Raw genomic sequence first — 7442 nt, 5'->3', positions numbered from 1 at the left:
CCTTAAAGGTGAATAATGTTTTATATGGTCGTCATAATAGACACACTGAATATTGATTTAACTAAAATAGTAATCCCCACAAGAAACAGCTCTTAAATGGGGAGAATTTGAAGAGAATTTCAGAGAAGAGACTGCCCGAGCAGTGAAAAGAGACTCCAAGGGAAGGCCATTACCCCCACCCTGCCAAACCCAAGAAGGCACAGTGGAGGAGCCGTTGTCAGAAACGGGAGTGGAGGCGGGACAACTAAAGGGAGAGGGTGCTGAGAGTGGGCCAAGGATGCAGCCCCCGAAGCAACCCCACAGAGCTAGCTGGGGGCGCACACACCTCTGCTCACTCTCCCTGTCCCCCAGTTGCCTACCTATGCCCTGCAATAGCCCATCCCACCCAGAAGCCCTGGAAAAGAGAGCCTGGTGATGTGGTCTGTACAGGTCAGAGTGGATCTGGAAGAGCTGGGGGAGGACATCCAGCTCACACCTCAGTGGGCAGCTAGAGGAAGGGAATATAAAGAGAGCATGATTCTCAGGTGTCATGAAAAGCAGGAATTTAGTTAGGAGTCAGTGTCTAAACTGGTCTTTCAAGAAAGGCAAGATCATACTTACAAAATAGAAAGAGACTCACAGACTTAGAAAACAAACTTATGGTTATGGTTGCTGGTGGTGAGGGGGAGGGGAAGGATGGAAGGAAGGGATAGTTAGGGAGTTTGGGATGGATATGTACAGACCGCTGTATTTAAAATGGATAATCGACAAGGACCTACTGTATAGCACAGGGAGCTCTGCTCAGTGTTATGTGGCAGCCTGGATGGGAGGAGGGTTTTGAAGGAGAATGGATGCATGTGTATGTGTGGCTGAGTCCCTTTGCTGTCCACCTGAAGCTATTACAACATTGTTAATCGGCTATGCACAAAAAGTTAAAAAAATATACAATACGTATAAAAAATAAGATCAGCGTAGGATTTTAGAAATATGGCAGCAAATGCCAGAAAACAGCTAAAATTGTTGAAGTGGAGGGTGCTATGGGGCTTCCCGGGTGGTACTAGTGGTAAAGAATCTGCCTGCCAGTGCACAAGACCCAGGAGACGTTGGTTCGATCCCTGGATTGGGAAGATGCCCTGGAATAGGAAATAGCAACCCACTCCAGTATTCTTGCTGGGGAAATCAATGGACAGAGGAGCCTGGCGGGCTGTAGTCTATAGGGTTGTAAAGAGTCGGACATGACTGAAGTGACTTAGCACACATTCAGGCTCTCAGGAGTGAGATTGGCAAGGGACAGTTCAGAGGACTGCTTTTTCATTATATATCTATTAGTACTGATAAGACGTTTTAAACTTTGTACACATATAATTTTGATTAAAGGGAAAAATAATAATATTCAGTCTAATCTCAAGAAAAACAGCAGGCAATTCCCTATAGATGGTCCTTCTACAAAATACCTAATTGAAGCTCTTCAGAATTGTCAAGCTCATCAAATACAAGGAAGTGTGAGAAGCTGTCAGCAGTCAAGCGGACCCAGAGACAATTGGCAACTAAATGTTAATTGGTATCCTGGATGGAATGCTAGAACAAAAAAGGGATGAGAGGTAAAAGCTAAGGAAATCTGAACAAAGTACAGGCTTTCGTTAATGATACTTTATCAGTGTTGGTTCACTAATTGTAACAAATGTATCATGCTAATGTATCAATAATATGTTAATGGTAAAGAAAACTAGGGGCAGGATATATGGGAAGTCGCTGTACTATCCTATCAATTTTTCTGTAAATCTAAAGTTGTTCTATAAAATAACCTTATCAAAAATAATAAAAGACTCTACCATATAAATAATCTTAAAAGACAGTAAGAAAAATTTATACCTTTTATTTTATTTGCATGATTTGGAGCTTTAATTGGGCTGGATGTTTTTCTAGGCTTTTTTAAAAGAAAATAATTTATTTTTTTACTGTGGTAACCCACAGACGGAGGAGCCTGATAGGCTATAGTCCATGGGGTCGCCAAGAGTCAGACACGACTGAGCGACTTCACTCACTCACTCACTCACTGTGGTAAAAGTCACATAATATAAAACGTACTATTTTAACCGTATTTTAACTGTACAGTTCCAGGCACTAAGTACATTCACATTGTTGTGATGACTCTCACCGTCATCCACCCCCCAGGGTTTTCACTTTCCTTAACTGAAGCCCTGTCCGCACTAAACACTGACTCCCCATTCCTCCTCCCCACCCACACCCCTGATCCCTGGCCTCTGCCAGTGTTTCTTTATTTTTGGTCGTGCTGGGTCTTCACTGCTGTCCCTGGGCTTTCTCTAGTTGTGACAAGCGGGGGCTACTCTGTTGCAGTGCGCTGACTTCTCATTGTGGTGACTTTTCTTGTTGAGCATAGACTCTAGGTGTGTGGTCTTCAGTACTGGTGGCATGCGGTGTTAGTTGATTTGTGGCATGTGGAATCTTTCAGGACCGTGTTCCCTGCATTGGCGGGCAGATCCTTCTCCACTGTACCACCAGGGAAATTCCTACCAGTGAACTTTCTGAGTCTATGGATTTGGCTCTCGTATAAATAGAATCAAATAGTATTTGTCTACACTTAATGTGCATTGGAATGCTTTTTTAAGATTAACTTAACCTGTATCTTACAAAGATTATAAGCAGCTACTACTGTGCTGTGCAGTAGGTTCTCATTAGTTACCTACATTAAACATAGTAGTGATATATATGTGTCAATCCCCATCTCCTCATTCATCCCTCCACCTCCTTCCTCCACTTGGTGTCCATATGTTTGTTCTCTACATCTGTGTCTCTATTTCTGGTTTGCAGATAAGATCACCTGTACCATTTTTCTAGAGTCTACATGTATGCATCAATATATAATATTTTTCTCTTTCTGACTTACTTCCCTCTGTATGAAACTCTCCAGGTCTATCCATGTCTCTGCAAATGGCACAAATTTTTTCCTTTTTATGGCTAAGTAATATCCCATTATATATATGTGCCAAATCTTCCTTATCCATTCCTCTGTCATTGGACATTTAGGTGTTTCCATATCTTGGCTGTTGTAAACAGTGCTGCAATGAACATTGGGGAGCATGCATCTTTTGGAATTATGGTTTTCTCCAGGTATATACCCAGGAGTGGGATTGCTGGGTCATATGGTAGTCCTATTTTTAGTTTTTTAAAGAACTTCCATACTGTTCTCCAGAGTGATTGTAACAGTTTACGTTCCGTCAACAGTGTAAGAGGGTTCCCTTTTATCCACATCCTCTTCAGCATTTATTGTTTGTAGATTTTTTGATAATGGCCATTCTGATCAGTGTAGGGTGGTACCTCATTATAGTTTTGATTTGCATTTCTCTAATAATCAGTGAGGCTAAGCATCTTCTCTTGTGCCTCTTGGTCATCTGTATGTCTTCTTTGGAGAAATGTCTATTTAGGTCTTCTGCCTATTTTTTGATTAGATTGTTTGTTTTTTGGTATTGAGCTGCATGAGCTGTTTATGTATTTTGGAGATTAATCCCTTGTCAGTTGCTTTATTTGCAAATATTTTCTCCCATTTTGAGGGTTGTCTTTTCATCTTGTTTATGGTTTCCTTCGGTGTGTAAATACTTTTAAGTTTAATTAGGTCCCATTTGTTTATTTTTGTTTTTATTTTCATTACTCTAGGAGGTGGGTCAAAAAAGATCTTTCTGAGATTTATGTCAAAGACTGTTAAGTGTGTGTTTTCCTCTGAGATATCTGGTCTTACATTTAGCTCTTTAATATATTTTCAGTTTATTTTTGTTTTAATTATTTTTTCATGCAAGACATTAAATCCCAGAATTTCAGCCATAATCCTGGTTATTCATTCATTCAACAAGTATGTGTCAAATGGTGACTACATGCCAGGCAGTACCCTGCACTCAGCACTTGGGATACAAGGGACTTTTTCAAAATACAGTCCCGCCATTGCCCTTAAACGCTTTGGAAGTTACTGGCTACTCTCCGGTTCAAAACAGGGCATGAAATTCCATCTGCATATCCCTGCTGGTCATTTTCCCACACCTCCCTGTTCTCCAACAACACTGGCCTCTTTTGGTTCCGTGAAGATGCCACACTCTCTGATGCCCCAGGGCCCTTGCATGTGCTGTTCGCTCTACTCAGAATACTCTTCCTCTTCCCTCACCTTTGCCCAGGTAATTCTTATACTTGGAACCTCAGCTTAGGCATCACATCTTCAGAAACAACTCACCTACTTATAATTTTCCCTGGCCATGTGATTATTTTAATAGCGACAGTATCCCCCATGGAATGTTTGCTTTTGGTTCTATGACACCTGGAGCAGTGTCTTGGGGACAGTGTCTGTGTTGTTCATACCAGTCTCCAGCTTCTGACATAATGCTTGACAAGGGGCAGGGACTCCATGAGCACTTGTTAAATGAATGAATGGTAAACAGGATATGGTGCATAGCTTCCCAGTCTAATGCAGAGCCAAACCAGGGTGTGAGTTCCGGAAGGAGACAAGAGGTGGCCATCTGCCCTAGCTGCTTTCTGGTTTGCAGCTTCCCCTGGGCCTGCCTCCATCAACTCCTAGTCCACAGCCACAGCTGCTGCAGCGGTATCACATTCAGGCACCCTCATAGCTGTATGCTTACTTCAACTTAGAAAAACCCACTGAAATCAGATTGATTAAATGCTTTGCAGCCAAAGATGGAGAAGCTCTATACAGTTCAGCAAAAACAAGACCAGGAGCTGACTGTGGCTCCAATCATGAACTCCTTATTGCCAAATTCAGACTTAAATTGAAGAAAGTAGGGAAAAACCACTAGACCATTCAGGTATGACCTAAATCAAATCCCTTATGATTATACAGTGACAAATAGATTCAAGGGTTTAGATCTGATAGAGAGCCTGAAGAACTATGGACGGAGGTTCATGATATTGTACAGGAGGCAGTGATCAAAACCATCCCCAAGAAGAAGAAATGCAAAAAAGCAAAATGGTTATCTGAGGAGGTCTTACAAATAGCTGAGAAAAGAGAAGCAAAAGGCAAAGGAGAAAAAGAAAGCTATACCCATCTGAATTCTGAGTTCCAAAGAATAGCAAGGAGAGATAAGAAAACCTTCCTCAGTGATCAATGCAAGGAAATAGAGGGAAACAATAGAATGGAAAAGACTAAAGATCTTTTCAAGAAAACTAGAGATACAAGGGAACATTTCATGCAAAGACGGGCACAATAAAGGACGGAAATGGTATGGACCTAACAGAAGAGGAAGATACTAAGAAGAGGTGGCAAGAAAATACAGAACTATACAAAAAAGATCTTCATGACCCAGATATCCACAATGGTGTGATCACTCACCTAGAGCCAGTCATCCTGGAGTGCGAAGTCAAGTAGGCCTTAGGAAACATCATTACAAACAAAGCCAGTGGAGGTGATGGAATTTCAGTTGAGCTATTTCAAATCCTAAAATATGATGCTGTTTAAGTGCTGTGCTCAATATGCCAGCAAATTTGGAAAACTCAGCAGTGGCCACTGGTCTGGAAAAGGTCAGTTTTCATTCCAATCCCAAAGAAAAGTAATGCCAAAGAATGTTCAAACTACCACACAATTGCACTCATCTCACATGCTACTTAAGTAATGCTCGAAATTCTCTAAGTAAGGCTTCAACAAGAGAGTTCCACAAAAACATCTATTTCTGCTTTATTGACTATGCCAAAGCCTTTGACTGTGTGGATCACAATAAACTGGAAAATTCTTCAAGAGATGGGAATACTAGACCACCTGACCTGCCTCCTGAGAAATCTGTATGCAGGCCAAGAAGCAACAATTAGAACTGGACATGGAACAATAGACTGGTTCCAAATAGGAAAAGGAGTACATCAAGGCTGTATATTGTCACCGTGCTTATTTAACTTATGTGCAGAGTACATCATGAGAAACGCTGGGCTGGATGAAGCACAAGCTGTAATCAAGATTGCCGGGAGAAATATCTATAACCTCAGATATGCAGATGACACACCCTTATGGCAGAAAGTGAAAAAGAACTAAAGAGCCTCTTGATGAAAGTGAAAGAGGAGAGTGAAAAAGTTGGCTTAAAGCTCAACATTCAGAAAACTAAGATCATGACATCCCGTCCCATCACTTCATGGAAAATAGATGGGGAAACAGCGGAAATAGTGGCTGACTTTATTTTTCTGGGCTCTACAGATGGTGATTGCAGCCATGAAATTAAAAGATGCTTACTCCTTGGAAGGAAAATTATGACCAACCTAGACAGCATATTAAAAAGCAGAGACATTACTTTGCCAACAAAGGTCCTCTAGTCAAGGCTATGGCTTTTCCAGTGGTCATGTATGGATGTGAGAGTTGGACTATAAAGAAAGCTGAACGCCAAAGAATTGAATCTTTTGAACTGTGGTGTTGGAGAATACTCTTGAGAGTCCCTTGGATTGCAAGGAGATCCAACCAGTCCATCCTAAAGGAGATCAGTCCTGGGTGTTCATTGGAAGGACTGATGGTGAAGCTGAAACTGCAATACTTTGGCCACCTGATGCAAAGAACTGACTCCTTGGGAAATACCCTGATGCTGGGAAAGACTGAGGGCAAGAGGAGAAGGGGACGACAGAGGATGAGGTGGTTGGATGGCATCACTGACTCAATGGACATGGGTTTGGGTGGACTCCAGGAGTTGGTGATGGACAGGGAGGCCTGGCGTGCTGCGGTTTATGGGGTTGCAAAGAGTTGGACATGACTGAGTGACTGAACTGAACTGAACTGAGAACTTCCAGATGTTCAAGCTGGATTTAGAGAAGTCAGAGGAACCAGAGATCAAATTGCCAGCATCGGCTGGATCATCGACAAAGCAAGGGAGTTCTAGAAAAATATCTACTTCTGTTTTATTGACTACGCCAAAGCCTTTGACTGTGTGGATAACAACAAACTGGAAAATTCTTAAAAGAGATGGGGATACCAGACCACTTAACCTGCCTCTTGAGAAATCTGTATGCAGGTCTAGAAGCAACAGTTAGAACAGGACATGGAACAACAGACTGGTTCCAAATTGGGAAAGGAGTGCGTCAAGGCTGTATATTGTCACCCTGTTCAACTTATGTGCAGAATACATTATTCGAAATGCCAGGCTGGATGAAGCACAAGCTGGAATCAAGATTGCTGGGAGAAATATCAATAACCTCAGATATGCAGATGACACCACCCTTATGGCAGAAAGTGAAGAGGAACTGAAGAACCTGTTGATGAAAATGAAAGAGGAGAGTGAAAAAGCTGGTCTGAAACCCAACATTCAAGAAACAAAGCTCATGGCATTCGGTCGCATCACTTCATGGCAAATAGATGGGGAAACAATGGAAACAGTGACAGACTTTATTTTCTTGGACTCCAAAATCATTGCAGATGGTGACTGCAGCCATAAAAGTAAAAGATACTTGCTCCTTGGAAGAAAAGCTGTTACCTA

This window comes from Cervus canadensis, chromosome 22 (assembly GCF_019320065.1).
Source record: "Cervus canadensis isolate Bull #8, Minnesota chromosome 22, ASM1932006v1, whole genome shotgun sequence".
Classification (NCBI taxonomy): domain Eukaryota; kingdom Metazoa; phylum Chordata; class Mammalia; order Artiodactyla; family Cervidae; genus Cervus; species Cervus canadensis.
This window is presented reverse-complemented; position numbering follows the sequence as displayed.